The sequence below is a fragment of the Lactuca saligna genome, chromosome 7 (genome assembly GCF_052625555.1).
Source record: "Lactuca saligna cultivar CGN05327 chromosome 7, ASM5262555v1, whole genome shotgun sequence".
NCBI classification, from domain to species: Eukaryota; Viridiplantae; Streptophyta; class Magnoliopsida; order Asterales; family Asteraceae; genus Lactuca; species Lactuca saligna.
The window spans coordinates 144,859,651-144,883,808 of record NC_136423.1 but is presented as its reverse complement, the minus strand read 5'-3'; the positions used below and the strand labels follow the sequence as shown (position 1 = coordinate 144,883,808).

Below are 24,158 nucleotides of genomic sequence, written 5' to 3'. Positions count from 1 at the left end.
GAAATTGGAAAAATTCAGCGAACCTAAACTTGAAGAGTCCAAAAGTTGGTGAAGATGGTCCAAGATGATCCAAGAAGAAAGAAGATGCTTCAATCATATATCCAGTTGGTCCAAGGAAGTGGAGATGGTCCAAGATGGTCCAGGTGCATGCATTTGCTCCAAGTTGGATGAAGATGGTCCAAGATCCTTCAAGTTTGTGAAGTTGCTCCAAAGTACTTCTAGTTGGTCCAAGCTAATGAAGTTGCTACAAGAGAATCTAAGATATGCTCCTAGTTGAATGCAGTTACTCCAAATTTGGTCCATGTAACTGAAGTTGTTCCATGTTGGTCTAAGTGTATGAAGTTGATCCAATATGCTTCCAGTTGGTCTGAGATGGTTCACAAATGTCCTTAAAAGTTTTTGATCTTTTCCTTCTTCACTATATACGAGAATGCTCCATAAACCATGACCAACACATATGTTTTTCTTGAAGAGGATGATCCACTTGTCATAAGATGTTCCACTTGGCTAACGGCGTCCCATGATCAAGTAAGTGATGTTCTCTATCTAACTTAGTTACTTTACCTAGATTCTAAGGCATAAGTTAAACAGAAAGTATGAAAAATTCAAACACTAAATAATCTAACTTTTATGGTAATGTGTGTTCATGTGGATAGAGAATTTGAGAAGGAAATAGTAAAATGCGGTGAAGTGTGTGCATGTGGAAGAAATAATTATAAATAAAAATTAAAACTTAAAAGGATGACAAATTTAGAAGCATTGTATATTATCTTGCTATCATTTACAGATTTATCAATCAACTAAATTCTGCGTATGATCCTTCACTTCGCATTGTAAAGAATTTCCTTTGTTGATTAATTTTGAACTCATTAACATCACATAGAACAACCCATTTTGAACTCACCAATTATGTCTCACCGTAATGCATATATTTGTGTCTAAGGTCTGATTACTTCTTAAAGCCTAAATACTGACAATCCTCATAAATGTTCCCCACTTATTTTGAACAACATTCATTTTTGACATTCCTACCACCTATACCCTTTTATTTACCCCTTTCGTTTTAAAAAGTGTCGCCAAATTCCAAGTGACACGACTTTAAAGAGAAAATACTATATATAAGAATTAACCGAAGAGTATAACTACACTTTATTGAATGTGTTTTTTTTATTTATTTTCTGATTTATCTTTTCTCATAACTCTAACTTTTGATAGAATAAAAAAGCAAAAAATTTCTAAGTTTGTTTCTATTAATACTTTAGTTCGCATCTTTCTAAGAAATTCATTTGAGTGCTCGGAATATCAAAGGCTGCTAATGGAGCCCATGATTTTCTATAAAAACGCATGTACCGGACTTCTTCCCGGTCCGATCCGCGTTAATAAACTATAGGTGGACATATTTTCAATATCCCGAGTGGTTTACTGGCCAAGTTCTCAAAGGTCACATATTGACTCCACTCCTGAACTATAACTTATTTAATATATAACTAGACTTAAAGTGTAGAAATTAAGCAGATAAACTTGAAACTGGACTCGGTTTATTTTAACGGAGAGGCTTTTTATAAGGTATAGATATTCACAGAGCAAAACTTTTTATGTCCCTCAAACTACAAAATTTTGTGTTTTTGTCTCATGAGTTCACTAGGATTGGGAAGCCACAAGTATATTATAACACATTGGCTTAACTAAGCCTTAGAGTTTGCTTCATATTATCCCATATAACATTAGCAGTTGATGTATGTTATAACTCTAAGTAGAGTATAACAATGAAGTTTTTTAATGGTCACTAAACTACCAATATTAGTTATGTACTAAAGCAAACTGAAGAACAACAAAATTTAGTATTTTGAAAATTCATTAAAGTGTGGAGCAACTAACCTTCTTCATTTGCATAGTTGTGATAACAACTTGCATTTTCCTAGGAAAAAAACGAAAGATAAAATATTTTTGGTATTTTCTTTTGTTTAAAGTAAAGACAAAATACATAAAATAAAATATTTTTTGTACTTTTCTCTTGTGAAAGTAAAATCTTTTTGGAGTTTTCTTTTGTTTAAAATAAAGCTAAAGTAAAATATTTTTGGAGTTAAAAAAAACTTTTTGTAAAAAAAACCTTCAAATGCCTAGAGAATTTGGATTAAGCATGCCAAGTTGTCTAAGAAAGTGTAAGAACTTGGATTCATCCAGAGCTTTTGTGAACACATGTGTAGTTTCTTCATCCATAGGAACAAAATTAAGCTCAGTATGACCTTTCTAAATATTATCTTCTAGGAAGTGATACCTGATACAATGTGCTTGGTCATTGAGTGGTTAACTGGATTGTGGGAGATTGCAATTGCACTCTTAGAGTCACAATAGATGGGGATCTGTTGCATTTTGAATCCATAATCTCTCGGTTGTTTTTGCATCTAGAGCACTTGAGAACAACAACTAGTGGGAGCAACATATTCAGATCCAGCAGTAGAAGTTGAAACACATGTTTGTTTCGTTGAAGTCCAGCTAATCAATCTGCCTCCTAAGAATTGACAACTACCAAAAGTGCTCTTTCTGTCGAGCTTGCATCTGAGTTAGTAAAGGCTTGGAGACAGATATTGACTTTAGCAGGATAGAATAGACCCATATAAACAGTTCCTTTTAGATATTTGAATATTCTTTTGACTACCATGAGGTGTGATTCCTTTGGATTGGCTTGAAAGCATGCACACAAACATATTGAAAACATGATGTCTGGCTGACTATTTGTAAGGTACAATCGTGAGCTAATCATTCCTTTGTAGTGCTTCTGATTTACAGATTTACCATCAAGGCTGAATCAAGCTTGCAGGATGTAGACATTGGTGTCTTTGCAGTAGGTGCGTTCTCCATGGAGTATCTCTTAAACAGGTTTTTTATATACTTCTCTTGACAAATGAAAATTCCTTTAGGAGATTGACGAACTTCTAAACCAAGGAAATAGTTCATCTCACCCATCATACTCATTCTAAATTTGATTTTCATCAACTTAGCAAACCCATCACTAAGGTCCTTGTTGGTTTAACCGAATATGATGTCGTCGAAATAGATTTGCACAACGATCAGATGGTTGTTGTGGATTTTCCTAAAGAGAGTGGGATCGATAGAACCTATTTAAAATTTGGATTCTTCTAACAACTTGGACAAAGTTCCATACCATTCTCTTGGAGCTTTCTTAAATTTGTATACAACCTTTTGAAAGCTTATAGCAATGGTTTGGGAACTTTCGATCTTTGAATCCAAGAGGTTTTTGAACATATACATCCCTATTGATTTTGCCATTCAATAATGCACAATGCACATCCATTTTGTAAACTTTAAAGTTCTTGTGTGCATCAAATGCCAAGAAAATCGTAATCGCTTCTATTCTTGCAACAGGTGCAAAGGTTTCATCGTAGTCTACACCTTCTTGATGTAAGTAGCCTTTGACAACTAGTCTGTCTTTGTTCCTGATGATGACTCCATCTTTACCACTCTTGTTCCTTTAAAATCATCTTGAACCAACAACTAATACTCCTTTTGGTGTTAGCACTAAGTCCCACACGTTGTTGTGTTTAAATTCAGCTAACTCTTCTTGCATTGCTTTTACCTAATCTGCATCTTGTAGAGTCTTTTTGGCTCCTTTGGGCTCTATCATGGACATAAAGCTTGCATAAAATCATTCATTCTTAGTTGCTAAACGAGTCACTACTCCAAAATCTAGATCACCTATGATTTGATCGGCAGGATGATCCTTTTTCCATTTTGTGAGACAAGTTTCCTTAAGAATTTGAGGAGTGCAAACTATCTTATATTAATCTCTTGGACGATATGGGTAGTTAGAAGTGAATGTTCCTTCAAGAATATTTTCTTGAAAAAGTCCAGAACTACTTGAAACAGGTGGTCCCCCCTCAACTGTTGGATGCTTGATGTGACATTCCCAATTTTACGGCCAGAAAAGACCGGTTTTGTTTATACTTTATTTCAAAATCAGAGTAACCTTTTAATAAAAGAATCGCGGAATTTGTCCCAAAATAATAATATAACAAAGATTTATCAAAAGCATTTCCTTAGAAATGTATTTCATTAAAAGACTTGGGATGTCATGTTCGATACATTACATAAGTATAAACAGTATATTATAAGCCTTACAACAGTTATTTACAACTAATGGCCTATAATCCAAAAGTCCCTCATCATCATCATAATTATGCTCTGAGTCTACTACCTGTAAAACAGAAAGCTGAGTGGGTCAGGCTTGGAAGCCTGGTGAGCATATAGGGTTTTCAACCCACAAATAATAATAAATTTATTAATTTCATCGATCAACAATAAATTTATTAATTTCATCAACCAACAATGACGCTGATTACCCATTCCCGTTATCCTCACTTTACGTCCCTAAACACCTATACAAGGAACCTAGTCTAAGGATTTTATCATCGGGATGGACACTACTGCTAAGGGGGTTCCTCAACAATAAATGTACTAAAGGCAACCATGAGGGGGATGGAGTACATCGGTGAACACATCGTTCACAACACCTACAGGTTGCGAGCCTGCCAGCATTCCACTGGACTATCTAGAAGAGTCCGTGGTCGTCATCCATACTCCGCTAGATGACTGGAACACCAAAAACATTGAGGCCTCTCATCATTTTAACACACATCAACTATTTCGTCTACCCATGTTTTATCCAACATATTTGTAGATAAAATACATATACAATTTATAACTTGTATAAAACATTGTATTCAAAAATCATCTCAAATAAACAATCAATATAATTACACATAACACGTATTTTATAGAAAATAATTCATATCGATGTGTAAGATGAAAGTGACTATACACTCACTTGATTTGATGATAATCGGACAACAATTCGTTCCTTAAAATGATCGTTTCTGATAAATCCGGGAGTTTTATTGAGAAACCGGGCTTTGCGAGGGTTGGAGCTTCAAAACCGAAAATATAAAATTTTCCGGGTTTTCGGGCACTTCAGGAAGTATTCCGGGCTTTAAAAATGATATCGGGGCTTCGGGGGAAGTCAAAATAAAAGTTTAGGGGTGAGAAATGTCAAATTTCCAAAAGTAGTCGGAAAGGCTCGCAGCCTCCCCTTTATATAGGGTGCGAGGTCGAGGTCTTGTGGCTAAGGATGCTCCACGTAGTACCTACGAGGTTCGGACACGGAAAGGAGAGGTGGCAGCGAGGGAATGAGGCGCGTGGCAGCAACGAGGCTAGACACGGAGCGAGCTATGAAGGGTCGAGAAGCGAACACCGATGCGAGGCACGTCGCTCTTCTATTGGACCTCAGCTTCGGCCTATCAGAAGCTGACATGAAGAAGGAACGCGTCGGTCTTGGATTCGTCCACGACTCGGTGACGCAGCAGCTTCGGCCTTGAGGCGGTTTCGCGAGAGGGGTGACGTGTCCGGTTACTGTTCATGCGAAAATTTTCGAATTTTGAGCCCTGAACTTATAAAATCCATAACTTTCGCATACGAGCTCCATTTTTGACGTTCTTTATATGCACGCATAGCTAAAATCATGATCTACAACTTTCGTTTAGACTTAGTCGGCTAATTTTGACTTTAATTTTAATATTAATATTTTTAACAGACCGGGATAGGAAAATCCATTAAAAATTCATAACTTCTTCATCCAACATCCGTTTTCGTCAGTCTTTTTACTGTTGTACTACTATTGACGAGACCTTCGATTCTCGTTTAGATTGTGTCGGCTAAATTTCGCTCGATCTTAAATTCGAGTATTTAGCTATCTATTGCTAAGCTAAAACTTAGAAAAATCATAACTTCCTCATACGAAGTCAGATTTGGACGTTCTTTTTATCAAAATTCTCGGTTTAACGAATACTATGACTTTCGTTTAGATTGTTAAGGCTAAAAAGCACTTTATCGCAATATTCACTTTTTACGCTTCCCGGTGCCGTGCCGATTTCGTCGCAAAACTTCGACAGGTCATAACTTCTTCGTTATAACTCGGATTTCAGCGTTCTTTATATCTTCGAAATCCTTGTTTCGGCCACTACAACTTTCTTAAAAGATATAGGCTTTTTCTAATATTATTTTAAAGGCTTATTTTCATTATTAATTAATTAATTAAATCATAATAATTAAGCAAATAAGCATATAATTCACATAATATTCACATAATTCCTCTTTATTACTTCAAAATAAGTTACAAAGGTTGACCTAGACTGTTAAAACTTTATTAATGTTTTTATCCCAGAAACACGGGCGTTACACTTGAATTCAACATATGGAGTGGATGTGAAGGAACCATAAGGAATGGAAAAAGTTGAGTGGGGTTCCGCCTGAAATCATGGAATGGATGGTTGGGAGTTTTATAAAGTACCTTTAATAATGGAACCATTTATAGGTGCTTCCCCCTTAAAAGATGTAGTGACTGGTTCAGAAGATTCTAAAGGACTTTTAGGAATAGAATCATTCAAAGATGGTTCCCCCCACAACCTGAGATTTGGTGGAATTGGAGTCTTTTGATGATTGATGAGGTTGAGAGACATCAAGAGAAGTTTTTTTTGTGATTTTTTCGGATTCTAGGGTTGAAGGTTGAGTTGGAAAGAGGAATTCAAAATCTACTTCAATATCATGGACTAGAGTAGAAGCATTAACATGTGATGGTTGGTTCTTTTTATCAAAAGGTACTACCATTTGAGTACCAAAGTGTTTTGGATCCAAAAGCCTCACATAGTTTTCATCAAATGTGAAAACACTTCTTTCTTCTATCACCCTAGTTCGCTTTCTTAGAGCTATATGGGATGCATCATGAAGGCAAGATCCAAGAAAGATACCTTCATTAGCCTTGGGTGTGATTTTTTCTAGTTAATCCTCTTTTTTTTTTTTTTTTTTTATGTAACAACGAAAACCAAAGATGTGAAAGAATTTGACATTAGGCTTGCTCTTTTTCATTGCTTCATAATGAGTGAATTCAATCCCGTTGTTGATCAGGGATCTGTTTTGGGTGAAACAGGCAGTTGCAGTGGCTACTGCCCAGAAGTATTGTGGTATATGTTCTCGATGTGAACTTATCTTGGATAGCCTATAAATAGCAAGTTCGAACCTTACCCTCCTTACACTAATTTCTCTCTCTCTCTCTCTCTCTCTCTCTCTCTCGTTTGTAGAAGGCGTTCCTTGTCTTGAGCCCGACGATCATGAACTGTTCACCGTTTCTAGTTAGATTCTATCAAATCACACTACTAGGGTGAGTTTCACGACTCCACTTTTTAATATTTTCAGGGGAAAATGCATGCTAAATATTATATATAAGTCAATATTATATTTATATAATCGTATGTTCGGATCAGCATAAAATTCTATTAGTCAGGATATAGTAGTTTTAAATCATATATATTTATGATATATCTTATATCTTGGAAACTATACAACTACTGGTATGTTATTATCATAAGTTTTACATTGGTTATAACTCGGTATTGATCTATATATTTGATAATTTGAATTCATCATTGACTTGTTAAGTGTGTTGCTATTATTGGTTTTATGTATGGTAAAACTTGGTTTTTACTTCAAGTTATAGCTATTATATTGCCTAAGTATTATGAAAATTAGGAGTAATGTTTAAAGCATAGTTTAGTAACTTAGGGTTTTAGACACGAATATGCTTTTACTGTTAGAACTATAGGAACCCAACAAAGTCTACATGAGCTATTTGATTCATCGAATAAGACTGGAAATCTTAGGGGAAATCCTCTAACCTGTAACCGCTAATCCTATGTGAACGAGGAAGTTGTGTATAGATCTATATGGCTTGACACCCCGACTCGTGGTTCCTAGCTACAACCCACTGTTTATGAAACCAACCGGATGACGAATTGTCCTTTTATTTGTTTTATTGTGGACCCGACGTCGATGCACAAAGTATTTATATTGGTGGAATCCTTCGTGGCACCAATGGCAGAATCTTTTATGGCACCAATGGTGGAATCCTTTGTCGCACCAATGGTGGGATCCTTTGTAGTACCAATCCGAGGTCTTGTATGTCATATAGAAGCAGTTATGGACTCATGATAGCACAATTTTATTTTAGAAACATTATACTTTGTCGATATACAAGTAATAATGTTAAGTATAAGTTTCCCAAACACGAATAATCTAAGTACAAGGAATTTATAGGTATTCTACTTATTCATTAAGTAAACAATTATACCTAGCATATATACTCTCATAGAATTGAAATACGATTTATATGTAGCAATCTACCTTAGTATAGAATTACAAACACTTATACTCATAGTATATAGGAATTTATAGGTATATCACTTATTTAATAAGTCAACCAATATACTTAGGATATATACAATCTATTAAAGATAAGTATGAGTCAGAATGATATTTTCAAACTATGTTTTATTCTTTTTAAACTTGGAAAAAGTACTATTTTTACTCAGAGCCAAAACATGTGGACTCACCAACTTTATGTTGATGTATTTTCAAAACACATGTGTTTTCAGGAACTTGATAAGCTGGAATGTTACTCAAACAAGGGAAGTTTTACTATTATCCTTTCTGGTCATATGAGACATATATATGTGAAGACGTGTGAGATAGTTCGGATATTGTGTAATAAATACTAGGAAATAGGAATAATGTAACTTTCTATCATCAATAAAGGTATGTAATTTATATAATTCTTTTGTACTGTTCAATGTATGTTAAATAAATGTGATATAAAGATGAAGTTACATAACCCGGTGTTTCCGGTACTGACCAGGGTGTGACAGTTTGGTATAAGAGCTATTGACTAAAGAGAACTAGTACTTTCTTTGGAATCCACGACTATAGTCTAGGGCTTAGTTTATCCAGTTTAGGTATATCCCTTATGTAACACCGTAAAATTTAAAACAAATTTTCACATTTTTAAACACATTTTATCAAACACATTTAAAGAACAAAATCCCATTGTATCAATACTTTGGTTCATAAAAATGTTTCCCAATATCAAATACATAAAAATCCATGCGTGTGTACGATTCACGTTGGCGCCTTCCCGTGATCATCACTGGTACCTGAAACGTATAACACATAACACTGTAAGCGTAAAGCTTAGTGAGTTCCCCAAAATACCATACATAACACATACTAACCACTAGAGGCTATAACTCTGTGGGCCCGTGGGCCCTAACTCTGTGGACCCTCTTATCCTAACTCTGTGAACCTTTCGGCTCTAACTCTGATATAAATCACATAGAAACAATGTAGTACAACACATCACATAATAGCATATGATAACTCTGGCTCATAACTCTAATTACCACTCCTGGTAAAGTATAATGAGAAGACTCACCTCAGATGTCCCGGTAAATCACTAACTCGGTAGAAATACGATCTAGCCTCCGCCTAAACACATAAAGTAATACTCTCATAAATATAACTCTCAGATCTAGACTCTACTCTCTCTAAGCACCCTCAGAAGGGTAAAAGGCCATTTTACCCTTCCTTTGGCTCAAAGGCCCTCATTGTTGACCAAACCCCAAAAGTCAACCAAAGTCAACGGTCAAACTTTGACCCGACTCTGCGAGTGCACTTGGGCAACTCGGCGAGTCCACCTGCGTCCAATTAACTCTTTAGTCCCATTTAACACGTCGAGTCCCTCCCTTTACTCGATGAGTCCCTAGGTAAGAATCAAGGGGCTACCCCGACTCAACTCGCCGAGTCTCAAGAACAACTCGGCGAGTACATGCCATGCACAAACTCCATTGAACTCCTTAGGTTAGATTTGTTCCTCTAATCCATAGATCTGTCCTTCCCAAGCATAATAATCACGTAAAGTCCAGACCTTGACACTCATATATTATCTAGATGGAATCATTTGGTGATTTAGCCCTAAAAATGGCCTTTTATGCTCATAACTCCCAAGATAACTCATAAAGCTCCAAGGGTTAAGGTCTTCGGACCTCTTTGAGTCCAGATCCAAAGCATAAACTCGATAAGGGACTAATTGCTCCACATAATCATTCTCAAAAGAGGTTAGAAAACCCTAACTCGAAGAATCAATACCAAAACTGAAGAAGATCTGAATGAATACCTCAAGTTGAAGTCTCTGGACTCTGAAACCACTAGAATCACACCTTCTTCAGTCTCCTCTTGCTCTTGGTCACCTTCTTCTTGCTAAACCAAATATAGAAAGATCAATTATGGTTTCTCCTTCCTCCCAAACAATCCAACTCACTTAGGGTGCTCTCAAGGGACTGGTAGCCGCAATGGAAGGCTAAGAGTGACCTTAAATAGGCTCCAACCCCGGAGGATTAGGGTTTCATTAAACAGCGTGGACTCTCCGATTCTACTCATGGACTCGCCGAGTCCAAATACGAACCCGGATGATAATCCACGACCCTACTCGGTGAGTCTAAGCATCAACTCGCCGAGTTTCTTCAAAAATTCCAAAAATAAAATATTAGAATAATATACCTGGGATTCCGGATGTTACACTTTAACATACAATAAAAAGTATTATTAGTTATTCTACTGAATGACTACTTATGGGAGTAGTGACAGGATAGACACGTCACTTTGGGTTGTTGGATTTCTGAACGACTATATGTTACAATGATCTTACCCTACGACTGTCCTGACCGGCCAGTACCTTATCAGCTAGACATGAAGTAACGTACAATAATTAATAAAGGATGAATACAACAATTAAGAAATATAGATTCGCATATAAAGACTCAAACCCACCATGAGAATACACCAAAACACCCGGAATGCTTTTGATCTCAATGATTTAGATCAATTATTCCAACTAATGTTTATATGTACGTAGATCCTATCACAACTAGGTGTACGTGAGAACTACATTGTATTATACTCAGATCATATGGACTATTTAAATTGGAAGAAATATTTTATAGACTAAACACTTGGTGATCCAAAATATATGATTATCATATTTGATATAGGAAATTTACATGGCTCATTCTCAAGAATGGATAATCCTAGAAGATACAGATGAAGAATAAGAGATTCAATCCCCACTTTTGGTAGGTGATCCTTACTACACCAGAATTCCAACTATTTTCAACCTAATACCCTCATACGATGGATCGCCTTTACCATATGACGAACCATCTAAGGAAAGGGAAGAGAGCGAACCTATGGAAGAAAGCGAACCCTTGGAAGAGACATAATCAGTTGCATCTTCTATATAACCAATGAATACTCTTTATTGTCAATTTCCAGGAAGAGCCAAGATGAAACATATGGCTCATAAGTCCATACCAAAATGTATAAGGATTAAGAAGAATAAAAGGGGACATCTTTGGATACCCATAGAGTCCAAGATAAACCTGCGAGGATAGCACAAAAGGGTGGCCAGTAGGTAGTAGAAAAAAGAGTTGTTAACAAGTATGAGATTGTTCAATCATCCGACCACATCGCTCACCTTTTCCTGAGATTGACACCTTTTCTCAATTGTTTGAGAAAAGTGTGAGAATCAAAAACATAATGGAACTATCGAAGGGAATACTAGTTATCTCTCAGGACAGGTACGGAGGCTAGAAGGACAAAGAACCCAAGATCAAGAGGCGGTGATGGATGTCTATTATAGCATTAATTTCTCTGATAACGACATGATTACTCACGACTCAAGGGTTGTAGAACTGGAGCTCTACAATCGAACCTCAAGAAACGAGGAACGGACTGGAGAGTTGGAGCACAAGAATCATGTAGTTGAGGAGAAAATGACTCATCTCACTGACGCACTGGGTCATCACCTGGGATACTGGTAGATGGAGTAGGACTGGTGATTATGTAAAATAGGAGATGAAAATCAGTATAGTTAAGGTAATGGGGAAAAGTTTCTTTCAAGGGTGTAGTAAACCTTGCAAATTATGTAATGTTTTTAGAAACTTTTCTCATATGAACCTATAATAAACTGATGTAATCACTGGTAACAAAAATGAAGCATATATTACAATAATTCTGTGACAAATTGTGTCGCCCACTATGTCTTATACTTTGAATAATAATTAAAGTCATTTGAACTCGTATTTTAAATGACTAATTTAAATGCTTCAGAAAGTTCATAATGTTCTTACTACTTATAATAGGAATTAAATAAAATGCCTAGAAGAAGACGTGCTTAGTTAAACCTTAATCAACTATGCAGTTATCACGGTCAAAATTTCAATAGCGGTCACATGCCGCTATTTGAGATCGCGGTTATCGCGGTGGTATAGCGGTGATATAATGTTTTTTTTAATATTACGTATAATTTATAATTTTATATTATATTTATATAGAAGTTATATATATTTGAATATCAATACTATAAGTTTATATAGACTTAATATCATAAACCTAAAAAGTTATATAAAAATATAGCATAATATTCTATTATGGTAATAAGGAAACCACGTAGTGTTAAAGTGTCTAATAGAGATTAATTGTATTGCCCGTATTCAATATCGTATTAGTAGGTCATGGTTGATATAAAGAGTTAAGTCCCAAGTCGTAGCCTCATAGGTGTGGTTCGATTTACAAAAAGCATTAACGGAGTCCGACCATAGCAGCTCAAGTCGTCGTGAGTACAGAAAAAGATAAGAAACAGATTTGTCGGTAGACGTAGTTCCTTTGAATGCTTTTAATTATGTTAGTTGTTTGGGAATTTTAAAATGAAAGTGTAGTGAGATCATTAAAACTAGTTTTTCATTGACAAAGTAACAAAATGACCCTAAATGTGAACGAAAATGGAATAGCGCCCATAGCACCGCTATAGCGGTTATTAAAATAGCGGTAAATAGCGGTGAATAGCGCCGCTAATAGCGGTACCGCGAAATGAAAACGCTAAGTTGAAAATAGCGGTTCCTGACCTCCGCAAAACGCTATAGCGCCGCTATAGCACCGCTATTCCATACAATTGATAGCTTAGTTAATCAACAAACAAAACAACAGCAACAACCACAACCACCACCACAAGAAATAAATTCATCAATAAGTTCAACAGAACTTGAAGAACTTATAGCTCTGAGAATTGTTGGAGCTCTAGCTAATGTCACAACAGGTGGAATTAGAAATTAAGTCAATGTAGGAACCGCCAGAATGTGTACCTATGGAGACTTCATGAATTGAAAATCAAAGAGCTTCCATGGAACTGAAGGGGTTGTTAACATAACCAGGTGGATTGAAAAGACATAATCTGTCTTTCAAATAAGTTTCTGTCTAGATGATTGTAAATTACGATTTGCAGCATGTGGTTTTTCTAATGAACAATTAACATGGTGGAATAGCCATGTAAATCCGATGGGAATTAATACTGAAAATTCTATGAAAAGTGAGGAGTTGAAGATGGTGCTAGTAGAAGAGTATTACCCAAGACAGGAAATACAAAAGCTGGAATAAGAACTGTGGAACTTAATAATGAAGGGTTCAGAGATAGTTGCTTATAACACTAGATTCAATGACCTTACGGTGATGTGTCTCACACTTGTTACCCCAGAATACATGAAAATCGAGCGATATATCTGGGGTGTACCACTACAGATCAAAAGGATGGTGATTGCATGAAAGCCTACTACATATTATAGTACATATCTAATTGCTCATCAACTAAATAACATAGAAAGCTAAGGGAAGTTTATGGTGGCTAAAGTTGAACCTCTCAAATCTGGAACATACAAGTACAATTTTATTAGGAAGAACCCCAGACAATCATCTGAGAAGAGATAAGATGCGGAAACTAATTATACAACCATGACAACAATACAAATACAACCAAGGAAGTATGATGGGTGTAACACCGGAAATTTTCAAAACAAAAATTTCAATTTTTATAAAACATAATTCCATTGATATTCATTAAACAACCATTTTAATTATCCAAACAAGACAATACAAAATCCCAAGATCATGATATCAAGCTCCGAATGTGTGTGTGTACGGATCAAGCCGGCGCCTTCCCGCGGTCGTCACTAGTACCTGAAACAATAACATCAACACTGTAAGCACAAGGCTTAGTGAGTTCCCCAAAATACTACATATAACACATATTAGCCTCTCGAGGCTATAACTCTGTGGGTCCGTGCACCCAAACTCTGTGAACCCTCGGGTTCTAACTCTGTGAACCTTCCGGTTCTAACTCTGTAAACATGCATAGCATCAAACACATAGAAGTAATGCAGTACAACACATAACATACATAGCATACAAATACTCTATCACATAACTCTGGTTACCTACTCAAGGTAAAGTATAGTGAGAAGACTCACCTCGCGTGTCTCGGTAAATCGTAAACCTGAAATCGCTAATCACTCGACCTGTCGAGCTGTCGTCCCCCCTATAGCACAATACACCTCTAATTAACACTTTCCCCACTGGGGTTGACCACACTATAACAAGTCAATCTAGGTCAACGCTGGTCAACGGTCAACGGTCAACTTTGAACGGACTCGGCGAGTACCCAGGCGACTCGGCGAGTCTGGGCATGTACACCAATTTCCCTGGAATCCTCCCTTGACACGTCGAGCATTCCCTCAACTCGACGAGTTCCACCTGGCATGAGTTGTGGGGCCACCACAACTCAACTCGCCGAGTCTCAAGAACAACTCGGCGAGTCCAGCTAGACTCAGTCCACCTGTCCATTCTGACTCCCCCTTAACTCACTGAGTCCACCTTTCCCAACTCGGCGAGGCCACTCACAGAGTGGTTGGGCAACATTCATGCTACTCGCCGAGTCTGTTCTTCGGACTCGGCGAGTCCATGCCATGAACTGACTCAATCTTGCTCTAAAGGTCAGATCCAGTTCATTAATCCATAGATCTAGTCCCTCCAAGCTCATTTAGCACGTAAAGTTACAATCTTGATGCACATACAACCTTTATATGACTATATATGATGTTTATGACTCAAATACTACAACACAAGGCCAAAGACTCTATTGTCACTCATAAAGCTTGATGAGTGAGGCTCTCTGGACCTCTATGGATCCAGATCCATGGCCTCAACTCAAAGAGGGAACCAATGGGCATCAAATCATCCCATAAATGACCACCACAAGCCCTAAATTGCATCATGCTTCACTAAACAGAAAATGGTCCGAGATAATACCTCTAGAGTGATGATCTAAGCTCCAAATCCACGAAATAGCAACCTCCTTTGCTTCCTCTTGCCTAGGGTCTCCTTATTCTTGTTAGATAATACACACAAGATCAAGAATGGCTCCTTCCTCTTCACAAATAGCTCAAGAACACAATGGTCACTCACTGAGGGTTGGGTGAGCACAAATGACGGCCATAAGGCCCTTTAAATAGGCCTCAAACCCGGAGATTTAGGGTTTCATTACACAGCGCAGACTCACCGAGTCCATATCCTAGACTCGCCGAGTCCAGGCGCGCACCAATGTTCAATTCCGCGTCTCTACTCGGCGAGTCTGAGCTCCAACTCGCCGAGTCCCTCTCACAATATGACAAAATTAGATTTACAAAATACCTGGTAAAATCCGGATGTTACAATGGGAAACTCCCATGGTGCGGTCAATGTAACCGTCAGCACGCAGGTGATTGTTTTTTTTGAATGAAGCATAAAAAGAAGGGGCACACTGCCAATTACTACAGGAGCACGACCCCTACAACAGTTAATCAAGGAGCAAATACTGGAACATGCTATGGTGGGGGAAGAACGTGTTACGAGTATGGTGAGGTTGGACACTTCAAGAGGGAATGTCCAAATTTAAGGAGTCAGGAAGTTTTAGGCCGCTGTAGGGCAATCATAATCGGAAGCAGGGAAGCTATCTAGGACCCTTCGGTAGTATCTGCTGTGTTTCTCATAAATAATTTACATGCTACCATACTCTTCGACTCTGGGGCTGATAGAAGTTTTATAACCCCAACATTTCAAAAATCATTAAGTCATGAGTCTAGCAAATCAAAAGAAATCTATGAAGTAAAAATCGCTAACAGTCAAACCGAGAGAACACATGAAATTCTAGAAAACTATTTATTAACTCTAAATAACTATCTTTTTCACGTCAACCTCGTGCCAATGTGTATTGGTACTTTTGATGTCATAACTGACATAGATTGGTTATCTTTACACCATGCCAAAATCTTATGATATGAAAAAGCCATACGATTACCCTTACCTAACGAAAAAGTATTGATTATCTATGGTGATAAGTCTAGGAAAAACCTCAATGTCATTTCTTGCACCAAGACCCAAAAATATCTACATAAGAAATATAGTGCATTCTTAGCTCACATTGTAGATAAGAAAAGCAAAGCAAAATAAATCAACGACATACCTCAAGTATGTAACTACCTAGATGTATTTCCTGAAGATCTACCTAGAATACCACTCATTTGACAAGTCGAATTCCGAATCGACTTAATTCCAGGAGCAGCACGAGTAGCAAAATCTCCTTATTGGTTGGCTCCATCTGAAATGCAAGAACTATCTAGCCAACTATAAGAACTTATAGAAAAAGGATTTATCAGACCAGCCTCTCACCTTGGGGATCACCAATTTTGTTTGTTAAGCAGAAGGACGAATCCTTTAGAATGTGCATTGATTACAGGGAGATGAAAAATTAACTATCAAGAATCATTAGCCGCTTCCAAGAATTGATGATCTATTCCATCAACTTCAAGGATCTAGCTACTACTCAAAGATAGATCTCAGATCAGGATACCATCAACTCAAAGTACAAGAAGACAATATTCCAAAAACAGCATTTAGGACTTTGTATGGTCATTATGAATTCTTAGTTATGCCTTTTGGATTGACTAATGCCCCAACAGTATTTATGGATACTATGAATCGTGTTTGAAAACTGTACTTGGATAAATTAGGGATGGTATTTATCCATGATATATTGATATATTCATGAACCAAGTAAGAACACGATCAACACTTGCAAATAATCTTGGAACTACTAAGAAAAGAAAAGTTTTACGCCAAATTCTCCAAATGTGAATTTTGGATTAGAGAAGTACAATTTTTATGGCACATAGTTAGTAAAAAAGGAATTCATGTCGACCCCTTCAAAGTGAAGCAATCAAGAATTGGTAAGCACCAAAGACGCCAACAAAAGTGCGTCAATTTTTAGGACTTGCTGACTACTACCGTAGCTTCATAGAGAATTTATTGAAGGTAGCCAACCGCTTACAACACTAACACAGAAAGATATGAAGTTCAACTGGGAAGACAAACAAGAAGCTGCTTTCAAGAAACTAAAACAAATGTTGTGTAGTGCACCAATCCCATCCCTCCCAGATAGGGTAGGAGATATCATCGTATACTATGACACATCAAATCAAGGATTGGGATATGTGTTAATGCAAATGGGAAAAGTTATTGCTGATGCATCACGACAACTTAAGGTGCATGAGAATAATTACACTACCCATGACCATGAATTGGGAGCTGTAGTTTTTGCACTGAAAATATGGAGACATTACTTATATGGTACGAAGTGTACTGTCTTTATTGACTACAAGAGCCTCCAACACATCTTTGACCAAAAAGATCTTTACATGAGACAATGAAGATGGGTTAAATTGTTGAATGATTACGAATGTGAGTTTCCTTATCATTTCGGAAAGGCAAAGGTGGTAGCAGATGCCTTAAGCCAAAAAGAATATATTAAACCCCGTCAGGTACAAGCATTAACCATGACTATCAATTCTAACTTTACCACACAGATTCGAGAAGCTCAACTCGAAGCTCTAAAAGAAGAAAACATAGAAAATGAAGCTTTGCGGGGAGTGGAAAAGCAATTTATACAAAAGGATGACGGAACACGAGTCTTGGAAGAAACTCATAAGTCCAAATATTCCGTATATCCAGGCTCTGACAAAATGTACGTAGATTTAAAAGAATAGTATTGGTGGCCAAACATGAAGGCTGAGATTGCAACTTATGTGACCAAATTCCTAACTTGTTCTAAAGTAAAGGCAGAACATCAAAATCCCTCGGGTTTACTTCAACAACCACAAATACTTTAGTGGAAATGGAAGCAAATGTCAATGGACTTCATAACAAAATTACCAAAAACTCCTATAGTGGTTTCGACACTATTTGGGTAGTAGTCGATAGATTAACTAAGTTCACCCATTTCTTATGAATCATGGAAAGCAACAAGATGGAGAAGCTGACTACAACTTATCTCAAGGAAATCGTCAAATTGCATGGAGTTCCAATTTCTTTTATCTCCGATAGAGATAGTAGTTTCACTTCACGATTTTGGAAATCACTACAAAAATCCTTAGGAACACGTCTAGATGTGAGCACAACTTATCACCCGCAAACTAATGGTCAAACTGAAAGGAGCATACAAACTTTAGAAGATATACTCCGAGCCTGCATAATAGACTTTGAAAATGCATGGGATACTTATTTACCATTAATTGAGTTTTCTTACAATAATAGTTATCACACCAACATTAAGGCTGCACCGTTTGAGGCTCTTTATGGACGGAAATGTTGTTCCCCAATATGTTGGGCAGAAGTTGGAGACATACAATTGGCCAGAGAACATACAGGTGGTACCTTACATATCGGGCCAGAAATAATCCACGAGACAACTGAAAAGATCATATAAATTAAGGATCGATTAAAGGTTGCACATAATCGTCAAAAGAGCTATGTTGATGTAAGACGTAAGCCTTTGGAATTGCAAGTTGAAGATAAAGTAATGTTGAGGGTATCTTCTTGGAAAGGCATGATTCGATTCAGACATGAGGTAAACTAAACCCACGATATATATGACTTTTGAAATTCTAGCAAGAATTGGTTTTGTCGCATATCAACTTAAGTTACCTCAAGAGCTAAGCAATGTACACGATGTTTTTTACATATCAAATCTCAAAAGTTTTCTATCTGATGAAACTCTTGTTGTACCTCTCGATAAGATACAAGTCAATACCAAACTCAACTTTGTAGAAGAACTTGTTGGAATCATAGATCTAGAGGTCAAATAATTGAAACAAAGTCGTATTCCCATAGTGAAAGTTTGTTGGGACTCTTTACGAGGGTATGAATTTACTTGGGAACATGAAGATTAGATGAAACAAAAATACCCCCAACTATTTAACAATACCCCATCCACAAGATACATTTCAGGACAAAATTATTTCAACAGGGGAAAATGTAACACCAGTCAAAATAGGTCAACAACAGTCACATATGATCATGTTAAAAAAATAATATACTAAACTTTCTTTTTAGTTCATGGAAAATTCTAATACAAATATGAACTTTCATACATAATTTATGGTATAAATCAAAAGTACATGTCCATACAATTCCAAAAGATTTTAACAAACCTCAACCCGACTTTACATGAAAAAGTTATGATAAACTCTAACACTATAAGCCCCTATAATAGGAATAAATTAAAATGTACTGAGAATTAGCTATTGGAATCTAAAAGAATAATGTAGTACTTAGAATTACCTACGCGAGGATATAAAGAACGACAAAAAAAGAGTTTGTATGCAAAATATAAGATCTTCCGAAGATGTAGCAGTCTGATAGCATGACGTGTGGCAGAAACCCTAATCTGTCATGCTTCATGATGTGAACATTAATGCTCATGACATGAAGGTACTTCAGGACACCTCTTAAGGCTAGAATGCAGAAGGTAAGCCTACGGAATGATGTGTTTAGACTTCACGCCGTGAACATAAAGGTTAACAACATTAAAGTGTTATGCGGACACCTTCCGAAGCTAGAACCCTAATTTCAAGTCGAGGAGGTGATGCAGCCCTGCCCTAACCATCCTTACACTAAAATTTATTTTCTCTCTCTCGTTTGCTAAAGGTGTTCCTTGTCCCGAGCCTGACGATCACGAACCACTGACCGTTTTTAGTTAGATTCTATCAAATGAGTTTCACGGTCCACTTTTTAATGTTTTCGAGGGAAAATGCATGTTAAATACGATATATAAGTTAATATTATTTTTATACGATCATATGTTCGGATAAATATAAAATTCTTTTAATCGGGATATAGTAGTTTTAAATCATATATATTTATGATACATCTAATATTTTGGAAACTATACAACAGCTGGTATGTTATTATCATAAGTTTTATGTTGGTTATAACTTGATATTTATCTATATATTTGATAATTTGAAGTTATATTCGACTTGTTAAGTGTGTTTTTATTATTGGTTTTATCTAAGATAAAACCGAGTTTTTAATTCAAGTTATAGCTATTATACTGCCTAAGTATTATGAAAATTAGGAGTAATGTTTAAAGCATATTCTAGTAACTTATGGTTTTAGACACGGATATGCATTTACTGTTAGAACTAAAGGAACTCGACAAAGTCTACATGAGCTATTTTATTCATCAACTAAGACTGGAAATCTTAGGAAAATCGTCTGACCTATAACAGTTAATCATGTGTGAGTAAGCAAGTTGTGTATAGATCTATACAAGTTGACACCCCAACTCGTGGTTGCTAGTTACAACCCACGATTTATGAAACCCACCGGGTGACGAACTGCTTTTTAGTTATTTTATTGTGGACCCGATGTCGATGCACAAAGTATTTAGATTGGTGGAATCCTTCGTGGAACCAATGGAAAATTTATGGCACCAATGGTGGAATACTTTGTGGCACCAACGGTGGGATCCTTTGTAGTACCAATCATATGTCTTGTATGTCATATAGAAGCGCTTATGGACTCATGGTAGCACAATTTTATTTTAGAAACATTATACTTTGTCGATATACAAGTATTAATGTTAAGTATAAGTTTCCCAAATACGGATACTCTAAGTACAAGGAATTTATAGGTATTCTACTTATTCATTAAGTAAACAATTATACCTAGCATATATACTCTCCCGGAATTGAAATTAGATTTATATGTAGCAATCTACCTTAGTATAGAATTACAAACACTTATACTCATAGTATATAGGAATTTATAGGTATATCACTTATTCATTAAGTCAAAACCTTTGGACTCATCAAATTTATGTTGATATATTTTCAAAACACATGTTTTTTCAGGAACTTGATAAGCTAGAATGTTACTCGAACAGTGGAAGTTTTATTATTATCCTTTCCGTTCATATGAGACATATATATGTTAAGACATGTGAGATAGTTTGGATAGTATGTAATAAATAATAGGAAACAGGAATCATGTAACTTTCTATCATCAATAAAGGTATTTAGTTTATATACTTCTTTTGTACTATTCAATGTATGTTAAATAACTGTGATATAAAGATGAAGTTACACAACCCGGTGTTTCCGCTACCGACTAGGGGTGTGACAGAGTTTGTGATAAAAAATTTGGGAGCTGAAAAGAAGATAGCAAGGATGGAGATACGGAGTTCTAAAAGAGCAACATGGTTATACATTTCTAATTACTTTGAGAAAGTCTTGCGGTCGTTAGATTATGATCAGTCCAAATTTGTTGGTTCTTCATTGGTTGTTCTAGGCAATCAAGGAAAATCTCACTCGAAAGTGGTCAGGTGTATCTTTTGACACTTGAAGGGAATGCTTGCAGCTTTTTATGGCGTGTGGTGCAAATGGATGACATATGTACTTGGTTGGATTGATAGACTTTAACCATGGAAGTGATCTGGAGATAAGAAGATCATTGGCGGTTGGTCTTATTTAGAGTCTTCTTTTTCAGGTGGTGAAACCTATCATGTTCTATGACATGTTATGCATTCAAAATTCTGGTGCCAAGAAGATTTTGGAAGACATGGTGATAAGGATGTTACCCAGAGAGAAGTTCAAGCCTTGCATGGACTTGGTGGATATGCGCAAGAGGTAAGCCCCTTTGGGGCTTAATGATAAGAACGGAGAGGAGGTTCTTATTTGATATGGAGTTCATAGGATGCTCAAGTCAAGGTGGGGATTATTGAATGTGACTCAAGCATTTGGATCATGCTCATGGTGCATTTGGACCACTTGGAACTCAATGAAGCACTTGGGGTTCATGGAGCATGTGACAAAGGAATGGATCATCTGAGAAAGAAATGGATCATCTGAGAAAGGAATGGATCAACTTCCAAAGGAACGAATCGTATAGAAGGGGGTTTGGAGTACTTGGAATAGATTTGGAGCACTTAGGACTAATATGGATCAATAAAGGAACCTTGTTGCACCATATGTTGAAGAGATTGGCCAATAAGGATGTTGTTGCACTAAGAGCATTCCTTCTTGCACCATTATGCTAATTCTTGCGCGATGAGGGGTTCCTCTTATGCCATGAGGATCCCTCATGTGCCATGGGGTACTCATGTTGAGCCATGAAGTATGCTCTTGATCCATGCATGGCCTTGTTGTGAAATATATGTTTTTTTTTTGCACCAAGGTGCTGTTGTTGATCTAATCTTGATTTTCTTGTGCCACACTTGAAGCAAGTTGCGCCATCGATACACTTATTGCACCATAATGGTGCAAGTTGGACCATCTTGGTCCTTGATGATCCAAGTATGCTATGAATTCCTCTATGATACTCAATATAATTCAAGGGTGCGCATAAGTTGGTATTGCTCAAGCATTACACCATGTTGTGCCACCACGATAGATGTTGGGCCATTAGTGTTCATGATGCGTCACTTGTACATCATGATGCTCCACTATGGCACAAGGTTGTCCATCATGTGTGTTGTTGATGCTCATGGGTTGTATGACATGGCAGAATGTTCTAGAAGATGCTGCATGGTGGAATATTATTGGTTGTCACCATTCATGGGCCTATGGGAAAATGGGCTTGGCCTATTTGGATTTTAGGTCTGATCCCTCAAATATAAATAGGGATGCGTGTAGAGTCATTTGAAGTGTCTTGTATCTTGTATCCTTACTAAGTAGGAAAAATCTCTGGTGAATTGTACTTGTAACCTCTGAAATAAAGAATACTCCCCTCCTGCCCGTGGAGGTAGGTCACCATGACCGAACCATGAAAATGTTGTGTCTTAGTGTTCTTACAGTTTTGCTTATTATATGCATTGCTTCCTAGCAAGGATCATCAGAACGTGGCAAGTGGCCACTGATTTGTTCTGAGTCTTGATAAGTATTGCCTAATTTCCCAAACAGTTATCATGCGGAAATAAACATATACCTTTTTATCATATATAGAACCATATAGGGTTCGCATCTCATATATCCTTAAATACATTTTTGTCACATAAACCAGAAAATAAACATATAGCTTGCACGTAAACTTTCTAACATATATTTAATACTTTAATTAGTAATTATAATGCATTAGGAACACATATGTAAATAAAATCTACCTGGCTCAATTATAGCGGCTTAGCAAGTACAAGAAAACAAGAGAGTAAAAGAAAAAAAATATAAAAAGCTTACTCTCGACTCCTATACATACCCTATGTATAGGGTGATACAGACGTGTACAAAAAATACCTAAGTACTAAACGTTTAAGCCTTGACCTCTAAAACTTCCTTATGTAATACATACATTTGAAGTACATAACTTCGACATCAACATTACCCAATACCCTTCCCTTTTTCACCTTTATCATCTTTTGTAGGAGGCGATTTCAGACTTGAACTTGAACCCCATCACTTTCTCCAATGACTATGCCTTTCGTAATTAGTCTCAAAGTTGTTGTAGTAGAAGTTTTTTTTAGAGAAACAGGAAGTGATGTTGGAATTTTAGTTGACATCACCTTCCCTGCAACTTTACCTTGATTAGTATCTTTCAAAGAGCCAACTACCTTTTCTCCGCATTGCACCACATGTTTCACAAGTGGGGAATTCGTTGGCAATAAAAGAACCAACTTCAGAATGGGTTCAAGCTCTGCCTTTATGCTGGATTTGATGGAAGAAATGAACGTCGAGATAGACTCCTAAGAGACAACAAACTGTTGAGAAAGATCAAGCTTCGACAAATTAATATTCTTTTAAGCTTCCCAGAAACTCCTCTATCTTTTCAAACACCTTAGAATCTGTTTCTGTTTTGGCTTCGAGCTTGGTAGAAAAAAAAAGTGTTATACTCAACAAGCTTCTTTATGGCATCAACAACGACATCAACCTTGCCATGAAGAATAGTGTAATTTTTTCTATATTTTTTTGCTTCCTTTGTCGTCTCTAACTTAAGCTCTTACACTTTGAGATTTACAAACTCCTTCACATTCTTGACTAGCTCAACAAAATATTTATGATGTTCTTTTT

General features: G+C 36.7%; 1 long non-coding RNA gene across 1 annotated transcript in view; it reads left to right on the top strand.

The window, feature by feature from the left end:
- Positions 1–264: 264 nt before the first annotated feature.
- LOC145007604 (uncharacterized) overlaps positions 265–24,158 on the top strand; it is a 28,654-nt gene continuing 4,760 nt past the window's right edge. The window contains exon 1 of the long non-coding RNA XR_013663006.1: positions 265–528. This is a non-coding gene — a long non-coding RNA (uncharacterized LOC145007604). The remainder of the gene's footprint in view (positions 529–24,158) is intronic.